Source organism: Mus pahari, chromosome 2 (genome assembly GCF_900095145.1).
Source record: "Mus pahari chromosome 2, PAHARI_EIJ_v1.1, whole genome shotgun sequence".
In the NCBI taxonomy this organism is placed as follows: Eukaryota; Metazoa; Chordata; class Mammalia; order Rodentia; family Muridae; genus Mus; species Mus pahari.
The window spans coordinates 21,428,328-21,443,356 of NC_034591.1; the positions used below are offsets into that span (position 1 = coordinate 21,428,328).

Below are 15,029 nucleotides of genomic sequence, written 5' to 3' on the forward strand. Positions count from 1 at the left end.
AGAGAGAGAGAGAGAGAGAGAGAGAGAGAGAGAGAGATTGAGATTCTTAGGGACCTCATTGCACCTCCCTAGAGCTCTCCAGGGTGCTGAACGCTCCCTTTCCATTAGCTCATAGAAAAATCTCCATCATTGTGTCTGAGTGAGCAGTCTGAATACAAGACTGGTGACCTCATCCTGAATCTGTGTTCTGACCATCAGGCACAGCTGTTGCAATATGCAGTGTCTTAGTTGTCTTTCTGTTGCTGAGATAAAACACTGACCAAAACCACTTTGGAGAAGAAAGGGTTTACTTAAGTTTATAACTCTCAGGTCATAATCCATTACTAAGGAAAGTCAGGGTAGGAACTGGGAGACAGAAGCCGTACTTCTTACTGGCTTGTTTCTCATGTCTTGCTCAGCCTTTTTTTCTTATGCATCCCAGGGCCACAACCAAAGGGACACACCATCACTTCGGACTGGTTCCTCCTACAACAATTGTTAATCAGGGATATATCCCTCAGGATAGCCTACAACCCAACCTGATGGACATATTTCATCAATTGGTGTTTTTTTGTTTTGTTTTCTTGTTTTTGTCCCAGACGACCTGAGTTTCTAGTGTCTAGTTGCCAAAAAAACATACAAACAAACAAACAAACAAAGAAACAAACTCAGCTTCCCTGTCCTGGTTATCTTTAATATGTATTAGGTTTTAGATTACCTCATCCTTAGAACCAGAAATAGAGAAGGGAAATAAAAAATAGAATAGTACATAAACATGTGCACAAGCAAACATAAAGACTGGGAGAAGGCTCCATTAGCAAAGAGCTTGCCACACAAGCATGAAGGCCTGAGTTCATATCCCCTGAACCCATGAGACGTTTACCATGATAGAGTACCTGACTGTCATCTCAGTGGTCCTATACAGGGAGAGGAGGTGGAATCAGCAGACTCCTCAGAAGCTTGTGGGCCGGATAACCTGGTGCATGCCATGGCAAACGGCGACAGGCACTGCCTCAAATAAGGTGGAAAGAAAGGAATGACACTTAAGGGTGTTCTCCAACATCCGAAGAAGCACTGTGGTGCACCCTATTTTTCTGTCTGTCCGTCTGTCTGTCTGTCTTTTACACACTCTTTTAAAAAATTAAGTAAAACAAATACGTCTTTGCGTGATTGAGAAAATATAACTCGCACAAATTTTAAGATACTCTACAGAGACTCAACCAGATAAAATCTAATAAAATGTGCACAGAGCACTCTTACACTAACGTCAAGGGGCTAGTGATGGACAAAACAATCACCCGAGTGCAGACATATGACACTGCTTATAACCACAGACAGCCTCTTTGTGATCTGTCACCTACGCAGGTCCACAGACAGCCTCTTTGGGTGGTATCTTGGTTAATCACAACCAGTGGGTTGATGGAATCTGGAATAGCCTGAAAGACAGGCCTATGGGATATTATTTTAATTTTGGTTGGATTAGTTGAGTTGGGAAGACCCACACACCATGGGTAGCGCTATTCCCTAGGCTAGGATCATGGAGTATATGAAAAGTAAGAAGTGAGCTGAGCACCAGTCCTTCACCAGTCTGAAACCTGACTGTAGATGCTCTGTGACTATTAATCTCAAACTCCAGTGGCTGTGACTTCTCTGCCACAATAGAGTGTACCCTGAAAATATGACTTAAAATCAACCCTTTTCCCCTTAAGTTGCTATTGCCAAGGTGTTTCATCACAGTGACAAGGGACTAAGATGGTGGCGCTGTCCTAGGATCTTTCATTTGTAATCAGTTTCCTTGTAAATTTTACCCTTATTTAAACAAAGCCAATTAGCTGGAAATCCCCTTTGAGAAGCCATTAGCCAATTTTATTTAAAAGTCATTGTGTAGAGTTAAAAATAAGTTGATTCTAAAAAGCTACTGAAAGCTGATTTTAGTGAAATTCGGTGACTTGCTGTTGGAATTATCTGTGACTCATTTTAAAATATCAGCATTTGTCAGGACTGGCCTTGAACATTTCTCTCTGGTCTCTGAAATGGCTTTAGGGGCCTTGCACACTGCCACCTTGGTTCTTCTGCTATGGGCACATGGCTGTTCCTGCACACTGCCACTGTGGTCATGTGGTTGTGGGCTCATGGCTGTTCCTGCACACTGCCACTGTGGTCATCTGGTTGTCTCTGCTTCCTTTGTTCTTGGTGACTCGGATTTTCCTAATGATATTAGCATGCCGGCTGCCTGATTTTAAAACCACAAACCAGCCAACGCTGAGATCCAATGACAGCCATTACCCGTGATGTCAGTCAGCCCAACAGGCCCAAGTTCTTCATGCTGCATGTCCTTATAGCCATCTTATTTTTTTCTCTGCTCTGATCCTTCAGTGGTGTCACATCTTATGTGGTTGTGACTTGTCAGTTTTGTGACTGGCTTCTTAAGCAGCTTGGTGACACAAAGATGTCTATATATTCTGAAAAAAATGTTTTTCCAGTGTTAAGTGATTTTGTTTTTTTGTTTTTTTGTTTGTTTGTTTTGTTTTGTTTTTGGTTCTCCTAACCTGATTTTTAAAAAGGCTAAACTTTCCTGCAGTCCAGGACCTCCTCCTCCCGATGACATTGGCATGCCTAGGACACTTACTCCCAGAATGGGTTCAGGGAAGAAGGGGGCCATTTGGAGCTGTGACCATGGAGGCACCCAGTATTGCAGTATGCCTTAATCTCCACACCAGTGGTAGCTGCAGGGCAGATAAACTTGGGGGTGCCCACTGAGGGACGACTTATTACCTTCTGCAAACAACTCAATCTAAAGCTAAAGTCCAGAGTCTCACCCCCTGCCCTGACATGTTTTCTCCTTTTTCCTGGCTCCCATTTTTGTCCTCAATAGGCTTGGCCTCATCTGACTTGGGTAGAGCGATGCATTCTGAGTGTGGCTATGACATGAACTTGACATGACCTGCACACGGGATGACAGGTGCTGTCCACCTCGTGATGAGATGTCAGTGACATCACATGACTTTTCCTTTGTCTTGGTACCATAACAACTTCTGTTCTAGAGGACAGCCGCTCTACTCTTCAAAGCTTTGGGCCTCGTACTTTCTGTGGTACTGTGTGAATCCCCGTTTCTTCCCCTCCTTCTCTTCTTTTCCTACTCCCTCCCTCTATTTTCCTATCTCTTCCTGCCCCCCTCTTTTGATCCCTTTCTGATCTCAGTCTTAGTCCTTTGGTAAGTCCCCCCTTTCTCCTGCCCTTTAAGGTTTGGGTGTCTGGTCATCAATTCCTCCCCTTTCATGTTTTCTTCACTTTTGTGCAAAGGGAACATGGTGTGTCCTGCGGATCCAGCTGAAGAATATGCAGGCAGCTGTGTTACTCAGGATGTACTTCTCTGAAGATAATCTGCTTTTTTTTTTTTTTTTTGAAGTTGCAAGGGCTATGGAATAACTGATTGATCTACTAAGCTCTCTTAAGTCATGTCAACAGCTTTGGAAATCATAACAAACATCTGCAGGAATAGGTTACTACTTCCAGGTGAAACAGCATAAGCACACACAAGCCACACCCCCGTGTTCAGGCTTCTTTCTTGTAGGATGATTTTCATCTGGTGAGCTTTGAAGTCCCCTTATCTCCCTCTCACACCATCTCATATCTCACTGCTGGACATACTATTTTGTTAAATGTATTTTTAAAATCTAAATTGTATTTAAAATTTTACTATAAAGCATATTTAACATCACAAACACCAGTGTTCAGGTAAAGTAAATGGTTGCTTAGCTGCATTATAAACTCTTTCAATAAAGATTGGCCAAAGTCATGATATGTGTGTAGCAAGGACATATAAAGTTCTTCCCTATTCAGAGAATCAGGAAATGAGGGAAGGAAGAAGGGAGAATTCACAGTGAAAAGTATAAGGCCCAAACAGGAAGCTGAGAGTGCTGCAGGAAAGTAGCATACTGCTCTGCACAAAGAAGCAGAATAAGGAGACACCAAACACAGCACCAAGAAGGCCTGACCTTTGCTCTGCCTCTTTGTGGTGCAGGCAGCACCACCCTTAGCCCATGCCACCTGCACCGTTGCCTGAGCTGGGAGATAAACCAAACCAGGATCAACGTTTGCACTCCACATTAACACGATTAACAAGAACAAGCTGCCGTGAGTTGTTATTGGGTGGGTCAGTTGTTAACTGTGAACCACAGCAAACACATTCTGACATGTTAACAAGATTTTGCTCTTTAAAGCCAGACGGGAAAAAAAAAAGATGTGTTTGTAAAGCAGGAACATGGTCTCTTCCCAGGGGATGTGAGCTATTGGCAGTGCGAGACTTCGAGGTGGGTATGAAAGCCAAATTTACGTGGCAGGCTAATTTTTTTTTAAATTGCTGCCAGCACATTTCTAAATGTTACATGGATCTATTACCTATAGGTTAAGAAGACCTGGAGAATTAGAATTTCAGAATATTAAGTTTGTGTCCATGGTGTTGGCTCATTTTCCCATGTGATATATATATCACCAGGTGGGAAAGGTGGTTCCTAAATGTTGGCCCTGGGGGTCTTTTTTTCCTTCTATAAAGTAGAACTTTTTCATTTCTTACTCAATGCTTTTTATCCTTTGCAGCCAGATTGATGAATGAGTTTAATTTTTGTGAGCACTGGCAGGAGTTGCTGAGTGAGATGTGCGTGCTGAATGTACCTGACCCTGTTCCTTTTAATTACTCCAACGATAACGATTCATTAATCAAGTGTAGGAGAAGTGCCTCCCTCGATGTGCAATATTGATCCTCTCATGCAGTGTTGCCTATAAAAATAATAATCCTGTGATCCTTTTAAAATTAAACTCTTCTTAATAAATTGAATGTTGAGGGCACAGCGGGACCTGTGTGCCATGCCTCTGCTTTCTTCCACCCCAAGCTTATTGATTTGATTTTATAAAGCTGTAAAACACACGCGCCCTTCCCCAGGAACAACTTTTACAACTTTTTTTTCTCAAAGTGGTCCAGCTCTAAACTTACTTTGGGTGGAATTATTTAATTGATAGCTCTAGTTTTACAGATGACTAGACTACAACTGCAGTCAGGTAAATGGCAGCAGACCAATCATACAGACTTCTGGGATCCTCGGCTCAGTTTTTTTTTTCTTTTCTGTTTAGGCCACATCATTAAGTTGGAAAATTAACTTAATTATGCCAGTCAGTTAGAAATGGGACTGGAGAAATGGCTCAGTGGTTACGAGCATTTGTTGCTCTTTCTGAGGAGCTCACAATAACCTGTAACTCGTTCTCCAAGGGACCTGATGTCCTCTTCTGGCTTCTGCAAGGTACACACACACACACACACACACACACACACAGGAAAGCTAGAAATTTGCAAGGTCTGTGGGGTCCAGGCAGTGGAGTTGCAGGTGTGGACGGGTGCCTGGCCCCCAGATTTGTAGAAGATTGATTGTTGTAGTAGAACTCTCAGCAGGCCATGGGAAGGATGGCTGGTATAGGAAACTTATAACAGCATTTAAAGGAGGAAGAATCCATGCTTATAAGGAGAAAGCCTCTTAGCTCCCAAAACAGCGTCTATCTCTAACAGAAGCATATGAATGTATCTCAGTCACTACTGCATGTGCCTACAAATTACCTAGAGATGTTTGGAAGTCAGAAAAGTCATCCTGGATATAAGCACAGTGGATATGGAACACACACACACACACACACACACACACACACACACAGATTTATTTTAATTCAACTGAAACCTAATGTTTTTGAAGATCATCAAAGTCACTGTAAAAATCAACTTTTAATCTTCTATAATAGTTAGATTTCATGTGAGCATCAGTATTTACCTTAGGTAAGATTGAGCCAGTTTTAATATAATGCTTATTTTTCTTAAAGAAGAATAAAGGGAATAGGTTCCTGTCGAAACTGAGAATTGAGAAAGTGACTTTTTTTCTGTCTCCTACTGTTCACCATTGTGGGATCGTTACTAGACAGAGCAAGTGGAACAAGCACATTAGCTTTCAAACAGCAGTGCCTCCCCACTGTGTTACCTACAATATATTCATCTAACCTTGTGTTTTCTCTCTTATATAAACAATATATGTATCTATAAAGCCATTCTGCACAAAATACAGAATCTATGCGTCTGACTTCAATTCACATGCCCCACATATGGCTGCTCTATATTACAGACATGATCTGTGAAAGAACAGACGTAAGGTGCCATCGAGAAGGAGGGCAGGAATGGAGGAGGGGGCGTGGCAAGCACTTAGAGTCAGAGACCCTTGCTAAGGGGTGAGGGGGGGAAGTAAGGTAGAAATGGGGGGAAGGGTTGCTCCAGCTGCCTGGAGCCATGGGCATGGAAGAAAGCTTTTGACAGAAGCTTCAAGAAACCAATGTTTGGTTTACTGTCCCTCCCTCCCTCCCTGTCTGTCTGTCTGGAAGGCAGTGGTGTTGCAGTCAATGCTGCTCAGATAGATCTGCACCTATTCTGGGAAGCATGTCCATAGCCTCATCACAATCTAGCTAGCCTGAGCAGGCTGCACCAGAGGACAAATATCTACTAGGTGGACAGATCATCCTTTATTTCTGGGCCCTGGTGGGTTCAGTCATGATGGGGTGATGGATGTACAGAATTCTCTCTGAAAATTAAAAAATTGTGTGTATGGGTATTTTGCCCACATGTGCCTATGCATATGCTTGCCTGATATCAGAGGAGGTCAAAAAAGGCCATAGATTCCCTGGTACTGAGTTAAAGACAGTTGTGAGCTACCATGTGGGCATTGGACTCTGGTGCTCTTAACTATTGATCCATCTCTCCAGGCCCTTTTCTGAGTTTTGAGGGCAAGTACATCCCTTTATCTCGTAAGCTTTTCAATTCTCTGACAAACTGATTTGGAAGTTGTCCACACGAAGGCAGCAGAGATGGGATACCTGAGCATGCTGGTCACATCAGCTCCTTTCTCAGGGGAGAGTGTTTTGTTCAGTGGCAGGAGAGGAACAAAAAGATCCTAGCTCCCTGAAGGCAGGAGCCTGCGTAGCGTGTGTGTGTGTGTGTGTGTGTGTGTGTGTGTGTGTGTGTGTGTGTGTGTGGAGCTGAGGGGCCAGGATCGGGTTCTAGGTCACCAAGAGTGCATGGCAGCCTCCTCAATGTCTGTAAGGGTTCACTTAGCAATGTAGCCTCCAAGAGTCTTGAGTGGAGGCTGCATAGTCACCACAACAGAAAGCCTGGGCTGGGCCCTCAGGGTTGAAGGTTCTAGTATAGAAAAAGTCAATACCTTGGCCAAGCACTTAGCATTGTTCCTTTTTTTCCATGATACATGGATTTGGACCAAGTCTGTTTCAGCTTGAAAGGTGAAGGTTATGGGTTTCATCTAAACATTTCCCTTCAATGTAATCCCCTTCTCCCTGCTATCGCCATGGCTGATAATGTTTAATTTCTACTCTGTATGTGGAAAGGGCATACAGGGCATCTCTTCCTTACTTCCAAAAGGATAGGAAATTCAATCCCAGCCCTTCCTCATCGCTAGCTGTCCATTAAAGGAGGGGATGCTAGGGAAGGCAGGGCACTGTTTCCATAGAAACCGAGCTGCTGGTACAGCAGGGCCTCTGGCTTCTGTGTTGGGCAGCTGGACTTCCTGAATGCAAAATCAGCCTCATCATTTCTCATCATATCTTCCTGGCCATGTTTTTCTGGTGTCTGCCAGCATGGTACAGGAAGCAGCTCAGTTGAGTCTTGAGGTGAGCCCCCTCCTCATGACCTCTCTAACCCACTGCCCCAGAGCTTCCATTCATTGCACTGTATCAAGGAAATCATCATCTTACATTCTGGGCATCTGTGCCGCAGGGCCTCATCCCAGAGGCCCAGGATGCCCTGTGCAGATTAGATCCACCTATCACAGGCAAAGCCACCTCATGTCACTCAAAGCAGCAACCTGAACATGTGATGTGGTCTGTCTTTTGATAAATCAGGCTCCGTGGCTTTTGCGCTACCAAAAATGTTCCCATTGGTGTATCTACCAATCCCTTCACCCAGAAGCCCCTCCCTGCCAACACACACCCCTTTATCCTGCCCGCTGCCATAGGCTCAGCTCAAGTTTCCTCTCATTCTTTCCTTCGTGGTTAGAATTAGAGCCCATCCCACAGGCCACACCCGGGACTCCCATACCTGCTACCATTCGACCTTCCCTTGCCACAGGGTTTCTTGACTTCTGATACATAATGCAATACAATTTCTTGTGCCTCTTTTCATTTCTATTGTCCTTGGTCAGAATCTCAGCTGAACTGGGAATAAGGATGTTGAGCTGTCTTGTCAGGCACACACTCCCTGACATTTCTAGAGGGGTTAGTCTATGAAATGACTGAGTGATGTTTGAGATGCCTGTGGTCCCTTCCTTATGAGTATTCGTCCCCTATCTACCAGGTTGTTGTTGTTGTTGTTTATGGTTTCTTTTAAAATATAATGTTGAGGATTTAATCCCCAGTCTCACTCTGGCTAGTTCCACTGGTGTGTTGAGCTACATTTCCAGTCATCATGTTAAAATTGGAAGCATTCCAAAGCAACAGTTTTGAAGTTTTCCTGTGGATTCTCCTGAGTGTCTGCAAGGGAATTCTCATTTTAATTTCCATATTGTTGGGATAAGTGATGGTTCTTTCTGACTGCTCAGCCTAAGAGAGCAGATGGGCAAGTGGCTATCAGGACAACAGCAGCACGGAGATGAGAGAGATGGCCCAGAAGATATGAGAAGGGCTGCCTACGTTGTCACCTAGCTGCTTGTAGCTCCAACTCCAGGGCATCAGATGCCCTCTTCTGGCCTCCATGAGCACAGCACTCAAGTACACATACATACATACATACATACATACATACATACATACATATGCATAATTATATTTTTGAATCTTTAAAAAAGATAATAACAAGAGGCAGGCGGATTTCTGAGTTNGAGGCCAGCCTGGTCTACAAAGTGAGTTCCAGGACAGCCAGGGCTACACAGAGAAACCCTGTCTCGAAAAACCAAAACAAACAAACAAACAAACAACGCCCCCCAAGATAATAACAGAATGTGTTTTATAGGACCAGCATTTAGCATTTGTAAGGCCCTGTATTGTTTTAATAAAACTGACAAGTATGAATTCAATTAGAATATTCTTCAGCCATTTTGCTAAGTTTGTTGTTGTTGTTAACAGAGATAGAATAGCTGAACACCCCAACAAGGACAGCAGTTTCTACAAGGACAGCAGGGCATGCAGTCACTTTGATCAGAACTTTGCATTACCTAATTCAATATAATTAAAAGAAAGAAAAAAACCCCACAGTTTTTCTATGATCACATCTTTATCTGGCACGAGGAAATCATATCAGAGTATTTTGAATCCTGCATCATTAGAGGAAAACTCAAATTCCCAGACCAAACACAATGTTTCTGCCAGGAAAAAAAAAAAAAAAACATGTTCTCAGTTTTATAATCTCTCTGAACTTGCCTGGGGCTCTCTGGCTGCGCATAGCACCCATTTCTATAATAATGTAATCAGAGCAGTCTTGCAGGGTGGAGCTGGAGCAAGCATCTCAGACCTTTAACATCTCTCTGTCCCTTAGCAGAAGGACTTGGACACCTACCCCTCAGGTGACATCAGGGCTACAAGAAACCAAAATGTGTAGAACAGAGGTCCACAGCTCTATAGTACATAGATAACGTGGTCTGTCTCGTATTGGATGCTTGTATATCTACACTCCCTGCAGTAAGGAGTGTCATATCCCCGGAGGGTGGAGCTAGGCCTGCCTTGTGAAGTCACAACATCTCAGGCAGTATGCTAAGCAGGTAGCCAGAGACATGTGGGCAAACCATGTCCTTCCTCTAATGATGTGTTATCACTTGTGACAAATTCTAGAACTATCCAAAGTGTCCTGGTTCCCAGCCCTTTAACCCGTGAGGCTCAGCTCTGGTCTGAGGTTACGTAGCTCAGTCGTGAAAGTTGTGCCAAGGCTACAGGGCCTCTGAATGCATAACAACCAAGAGGCAGTTTGGAGATCAACAGGTGATGCGCCAAGGGTGTTTCCAGCAACAGTGGTCTGTGCTGTGTCAGCTAACTTCACAGCAGCCTTGATTCTGAGCTTATTTTGTGTGATGTATTTATGTGAAGTGATGTTATCAGAATTGATAATTTTAAAATCAAACTATCAATCAACTCTGAAAAGTACTGAAGATGCACTACGTACCAAAGAACTAAATATTTAGCCAACGTTTAATTGTTTATATAAAGAAAACAAGCAACCCATCCCATTAATATGCAAATTTACTTTCAGTGTTCAAAAATGATGAAGTTACATGCATACCAGAGACTTCTGAAGATAAATTTCTTTATAACTTACCATCAGTAAATATTAGATGTGAATGCCTATTTTATATGCCTGTATACCTGGAATTGCACAAAAATGTCTTAGGTTGTGAAAAGGCAAAGTTTAGGAGCCCCGCCTTTGTGGTTATGGTTAAATCTGCTGCAAAGAGTTCACTCTCTGGTCACCAGCTTTCAGTTGCCAAGGGGTCTCAGAAAAGTTATAAACAAAAGACGCACAGAAATCCTCTTTCTGCTGCCATCATATGAGGACTAGGAATGTGATCACTGGCAACACTCTTAACACTCAGCAGCCAGCTCAAGGGCAGGGAAGATGTTGTCTGTGAGGCATCTGAAAAGCCATTGCATGTCACCAGAGGTATTTCAGGATGGCTTTCTGTGCCTGAGATGACTTGAGATCCCCTGTGCATCCATGCGGAAGCCATGCATCAGCAGAGATTGCAGGCAGAAGGCCCACAGAGCTGCCCCTCTGTTGTCCATATGAGACCCACTGAGGAATCTACAAGGAGTGAAGGCCTCAAGGTAGTGTAGTGTGAGAGCAATTTCTGGCTGTCATTTCCAGCCTCTGGATTTGGACCACAGGCACATCTGCTGTAGGACAGATCAACAATCTTGAAAGGAGAAGGGCAAATTAGATGGGTCCAGAGATCGAGGAAATGACAAAAGTGGATAATTCAGTAAGGCCATCATGGGGGAAACCTCAGAGGACATGGATAACTAAACACAGCTTGTAAGGAGACATGGCATCATAGATAACTTCCAGGGCTGGTGGAACTTACCACTGCAAGCATTCTTCCTGAGCTGCTGGGGTCTCAGCGTGCCTGTGAGAACAGCTGTGCTCAGTGGCATGTATAAGTCACTAAGTCTACTTTAACCAGCACCCAGTACAGATCCTGGGCTATGATTTGGAGTCTTGGCTTTAAGCTACTGTATGGTTCCTGGGATTCCCAATGAGAGCAAGCAGGGGAGGGAGGGCAGGACACAGAGAACTGACAGAATGTTGCTCCCCCAAAACAATTGTGCTCTTTAAATATTTTACTTGAACGTGCAATTTTCGATAAAGAAAGGGTTTGAGAACAGAATGAGCTCTGCTGGAGGAGCAGCCACTTCTATGAACTCTGAGATATCCAGCCAGCTCATGTGATGAGATGTTCTCATTACAGCTCAGAAAGGCACTGCAAGGAGAAATAACCAAGCCTATACTCATACCACCAGGACTAGCCATTGTTCGTTGGTTGACTCAAAGGCCCTCAGAAACAGGAAAGCTCTGTGGGGCTGCCTGCTCCAGGCTCCGACCTCTTAGCTTGGATGCCAGTTCTGCAGTACCTCCTGTTCACGGGCTTCAACGTTCTTCCTTGTAATACAGGAAGAAACAGCAGCATGCCTCGCCTCGGTTGTTGGTGAAAGTCAGGTTGGTACATCTGAAAGCCTTGGACCTGCCCTCTCTGTGCCACAGTCTGGTGCAGTACTGACCAGTCTTTTGATCAGACCCAGGTAGTTGTTGCTGAAAAGGGCAGAAAACTGAGTGACTGCTGATCAGAACTAGCTTGGGGCTAGAAATGCCATAGGTGCAGGCAGTTGGGTAGGGGCTGCAGAGGTGACCATTCCCAGGGGGAGACAGCCAAGGGCCTCGAGGGAAGAAGGAAGGAAGAAATGAAAATAGGGCCTTTGCTTCACCTGCAACAAGTGTCTCCTTTCCCATTACACAACAAAGACGAGATGGTGTCCCCCAGCAATAACGAACCAACACTCATTCTGTGCTGGTTACACAACATGGGAGGCTCTATTAGCATATGAAAAGCCATGGACAGACGGAAGTGAGAATTACAATTCTCAAGGCAGGATGAGCATATGAACACTTTAGGACCAGTAGAGAGGACAGAAGTCACAGGGGTAGAGTACATGGACCCAGTATGGACATGATCCTTCCCCTTAGTCAGGACTCTCCAGGCTCTGGGACCCCTCCTCTGTCTGAACTCTTGCCAATAGCCTTTACTTTCCCTTTGCTCTGGAATTTTCCATCTATTATTTCCTTAACTGAAGAACTCAGGAGGATAAGAACCCGGATGCTAGCTAGCAGGAGTAGCATGTGTTATATAACTAAACACACATGATAATTGGGGGGGGGCTTGGTCATGAGATAGCTGGATTGTGGAGTGTCCTCCTATCCATGTTTCCTTGAGCATGGCTTTGGGCCCATGTGATCCTTGCTGACCATCAAGGAGACACGGGGAGCATGGTGATAAAGGTTTCTTTCTCCATCTATGTTCATATACTGATGCCCAAGCCCCAAATTATGGAACGTAAAACGAAGCATTTGGTGGGGCCCTGATAAATGGGACTAATGCCCTTATAACAGATAGAGAGTGCCCTAGGTCTTCATCTTCCTTGTAGAATACATTTATTAGCCACAGTTTATACCTTGGTACAGGGCTCACTGCAGAGCCTGACACACTGGCCATGGCCTCAGCAGCCAACCTCCAGGTCTGATAGAAGTCAGTTGCTATGGTTTCTGGTACCTGTGTGAGTTTCACTCCTTCTCAGAGGTGAGGAGGGCTATCCAATTTGGACTGACTAGCTTCCCTAGTATAAAAGGTGCCTAGCTGTCTTCCCAGATCAAGGGTGAAGCACAGGGGTGCAGGCAGCATAGACGTGTGTGAGATGTCTACTCTCTATCTCAGGAGCTTCCATTGCCTCAGAGCTTTCTCACCTCAGGCTGACTTATCAGGCAACATGCCAAAGGAGGCAAGATCAAACACAACACAAGCAGCACAATGGAAATGAGCCTGAGTTTGTGTTGGTCAAACTTTTTTTGACTATTTTCTACAAACTCACAGTATGAAACAGTCTGTACTGAGTCAGACAAGAGAGTGTTGTGTGATTTCCCCAAGGAGAATGTTAGCAGTTGTCTGTTTATCCTAAGTGGAGTACTAGCCCTAGTAAAAACGTAGGCTTAGTGAGCCAGCAAGTTTATTGGGCTTACACACAGAGATATAGGTAAGGAATCAAAGGCAGAATCAAAGGCAGCCAAGTCACCAAAAGCCACACCAGCCTGGATGACAACATGCATGCTTTGGCCTCCCTGAAAATCTGTCATATACTTGGGTTAGTCTGAGAGAGTCTTCTCTCCCCAGTGATGACTTTTGCTTATCTAATCTTGAGGGAGGAACCTATGAATCTTGTAATTTTCAGGAGCTTCATGGGACTGCTTGTTTCCTTTCTGAGATTTAAAGGGATGTTTAAGCAAGAGCTGTCAACTCAATGTGCAATACATGGTTATGAAACAATTGGTGCTGTTGCCTAAAAAGTCCAGGGGCTGTGTGAATGCTCTGGAGGTTCCCTCATGACCTGAGGACAACTTCCCTCCCAGGAGCCAAGGTGTAGTCAATAAGACAGAGAAACTCAACAGTATCCTGGATAGACTCATCCTGGAGGTGACATCCAATGTCACCCTCCCTATCTCTCTCAGGAAGTGTTTCACAAGCATTTAGGAACAGGGGTATCTACCTCAAAGTGGAGAACATCTTTTAGAAAAGGATGAGAACGACTTCCCTAACAGTGAGGCAAGGTGCATATTTCAGTGCAGCAGGCCAGAGGGAAGAGACAGTATTTTTAATAGCTCTTTAATAGACAGCAAGGTATGGATGCTTCCTGTATTTTTCTGCTAACTCCCCATTACAGTCAGAGCACATCTGATAGCTCAGAGTAGTCACAGCTCGCTGGCATTCTTCCTGGTCTTTCTGGCTCCAGCTCTGGCCTGTGCTCAGAGCACAGAGTTCAAATAAACTCTGTTGATGAGAAGAATATAAGATTTCACTTTTAAAAATACAATCATGAAGAGCTTCATTTAATCTAATTCATGAGCATCAGTAGTGTGTGTGTATAATCAGCTGTCAACTTTGCAGCTTCATCCAAGCAAGATTGGTTCCAGTTAGTGCAGAGCTTGGGGATCTGCCGGGACAGTTTCTTAGCTAGCCTCTAAAAATCTGTGCGTGTGTGTGTGTGTGTGTGTGTGTGTGTGTGTGTGTATCTTGATTGGTAAAGAGCTCATCTTGTGAGCATGTGAGCCTGAAATTAAAGGATAGACATGGTAGAATATGCTTGTAACTCTAGCACCTAAGGAATGGATAGAGGCAAGAACCTAAAGGTAATTGGCCAGCCCGCCTGCTCTCAGTGAGCCCAAGCCAATGAGAAACCATCTCAAAACCAAATGAAAGCACAGGGAAAGTGCCTGAGGAACACCTGATGATTGACCTCTGGCCTTAACAATCATACACTCACATATTTGCACCCTCCCACACACGTGTATGCACAATTAGATCAATCTGCACATGCAAGAGGATTTCACTACCAAAAAGTCTAGAAAACACTGAATTCTTTAAAATTCTGTTAATGGTTTGTTTCACTTCACAGTGAATAATGGAATACTAAGTAGAGGTATTTTTAGAGACATTTCACACTTATATGTGTTGGCTTAGATTTGTGATAGAATTTTGGAACAGATATTATGTGTCCCTCTTCATTCACTTCTGGCTGCCACAGACATCTCTATCCTATTCTATTACACCTGTTTTGGAAGTCCTGTTCTCTCTGCCCATATTTTATGCCTTCTTTTTTGTTTGTTTGTTTGTTTTGTTTTTTTTATTATTATTTTCTTTATTTACATTTCAAATGCTATCCCGAAAGTTTCCCATACCCCTCCCCCCACCTCTGTTCCCCTACCC

The 15,029-nt window shown here is 44.0% G+C and overlaps 1 protein-coding gene across 3 annotated transcripts in view; it reads left to right on the forward strand.

Annotated features, from left to right (window-relative positions):
- Dpp6 (dipeptidyl peptidase like 6) overlaps positions 1–15,029 on the forward strand; it is a 900,820-nt gene that overhangs the window by 234,881 nt on the left and 650,910 nt on the right. The window lies entirely within an intron of this gene.